Below are 2,398 nucleotides of genomic sequence, written 5' to 3'. Positions count from 1 at the left end.
CATCTAACTCCAACATCAAAACTCCAACATTAAAAGTTCCCAAGTCTGTCCTTTGCCATACCTTTTATCTGTGAGTTCCCACCCCTTGGTGGGGTAGGGCCCTAATGACGTTGATGTAACCCAATCAAAGCCCCAATCATAACTCAATCACACCCAGGTACAGACCAGATTACAAACATAATCCAATATCTAATTTTGGAATTCATAACCATATCAAACAGCTACAGTGGGTGATGGCAGGATATATAAAGTCCTGCATTTGTCCCTTCAATATCATTCAGGACAACTCCAAGTCCTGAAAATGACCCCATATCACACCTCTTCTTCCCTTTCCCTGCCCTCAGCTAACAGGGAGATGAGGTTGGTCAACCACCACACCAGGTAACCAAGAGTTAGCTTACAATTGCAAGCAGGAGAATCCCATCCATCAGCCATGTGAGATCTAAGCCCCCTCTCGATTTAGAGGTGGAGTAGACATTGCCATCCCAGGGTCTGCAGGATGGAGGAATAAAATATGGATTAAAGTGGATTTGCTGGTATTCTGCTATAGAATTATTGTGACTATAGCAATGGAAGAAATTTCATCATTGATGTGCAGACAGAATCCTGTCTATTTTAATGCTTATGAGCAAAACACTTAGTTGCCATAGCTCTTATTTTTCAGTCCTCCTCCCTACTACATGGAATCAAAGTTGCAGCTGATTTATCATACCTCTGCTAGAAATGTTCATTCTGCTATCCCCCTGACCTGAATCCCCTCTTCTTTGGTAATAAGATATGGTCAGTGCTTATGATAAGAAATTATTGAAATTGGGAAAAACATAATGTTGTTTTAGAAAAAATCTTACCCTATTACATGTTTCTTGACATGAAAATAATAAAGTGTCCCATTTGAACATGATGTAATGAAAAATAATGCAATTAAAATCCTTGATGGAATATTGTTATGTGTCAGGAAATTATTTTTGACACTAAGGACTCACAGGTGAAGAAGATATATTAAATATATCTTGGGCATAAAGCCATGTTGATGTATTTGGGGAATTAAATGAGAAAAATAGAATCATTGTCACATACCTATGTTTTGTAATTTTTCCCCAGGATCGCCAAAAGTCTTAGTTACAAAATAATTAGTTAGATCCTGTCAGCCAAGAACAGATCAAAACTACAAAAATTATTTTCACCATAAAAGTATGCCTTATTACTGAAGAAGGATGGTTTCTAGTCTAAAATGGTGGAAAGTATGTCCTTAAAGGAAAGAATTGAAGTATCAAAAATTGATAACACTGTGTGAGTGTGTTGTGTGTTTTATTGATTCTGCCAGATTAAAAATAAGAAAGTGATACATCATCCTCTCACCTAAATATCTAAATTTACTATAATTGACCAGTCAAGCATCATCTACTAGTGCCACTTGTTGGATCATATTCTTTCAGATAGAAGCTGCAAGACCCAGGATACAGTTCTGTCTATTAAAAATTTGGTAGCCAACCCAACTACTCTTTTAAATTTAGCCTGGGGAAGCAGCTGTACCAGATCCAAGATGGCAGCCAGCAGAAGAATGATGAAGGAGCTTGAAGAAATCCGTAAATATGGAATGAAAACCTTCCTTAACATCCAGGTTGATGGGGCTAATTTATTGACCTGGCAAGGGCTTATTGTTCCTGACAACCCTCCCTATGATAAGGGGGCCTTTAGAAGCAAAACTAACCTTCAAGCAGAGTACCCATTTAAACTACCCAAGATCACATTTAAAACAAAGATCTACCACCCAAACATTCATAAAAAGGGGCAGGTCTGTATGCCAGTAATTAGTGCTAAAAACTGGAAGCCAGGCACCAAAACTGACCAAGTAATCCAATCCTTCATCGCACTGGTGAATGACCCCCAGCCTGAGCACCCCTTTGGGCTGACCTAACTGAAGAATACTCTAAGGACCTAAAAACTTCTGTAAGAAAGCTGAAGAGTTTACAGAGAAATATGGGGAAAACCGACCTGTGGACTAAAATCTGCTGCGACTGATTCCAGCAAGTGTGAGCAGAGTACCTGAGCAGTACGTTCAGACACTCGGTAATGAAAGACTCTGGAAAACTGACACAAGCCACTGCCTGGCATCCATTTGTGGCAGTTACTAACTTTCTACAGTTTTCATAATCAAAAGTGGTCTAGGTACCTGTAAAGAAAGGATTAAAAATTTAAGATGTTCTAAACAAACAAACAAACAAACAAACAAACAAACAAACAAATACATAAATAAATTTCAGGCCTGCTCCCAGAAGTATTTATCCAAGTTTATGAACATGAAAGGTAGGCCCTAAAGAGAGGATAAGGTTTAAATAATAAAAAATCTGGGGAAAATGGGAGCAAACTGTGTTCTGTGATATTATTATGAATGTCA

The 2,398-nt window shown here is 38.2% G+C and overlaps 1 pseudogene; it reads left to right on the top strand.

The window, feature by feature from the left end:
- The first annotated feature begins 1,543 nt into the window (after positions 1 to 1,543).
- Positions 1,544 to 2,006, top strand: LOC101432686 (ubiquitin-conjugating enzyme E2 L3 pseudogene; annotated as a pseudogene).
- Positions 2,007 to 2,398: the final 392 nt, after the last annotated feature.

Source organism: Dasypus novemcinctus, chromosome 17 (assembly GCF_030445035.2).
Source record: "Dasypus novemcinctus isolate mDasNov1 chromosome 17, mDasNov1.1.hap2, whole genome shotgun sequence".
Lineage (NCBI taxonomy): Eukaryota > Metazoa > Chordata > Mammalia > Cingulata > Dasypodidae > Dasypus > Dasypus novemcinctus.
Note: the sequence above shows the minus strand (reverse complement) of the source record. Positions and strands in the feature narration are given on the sequence as shown.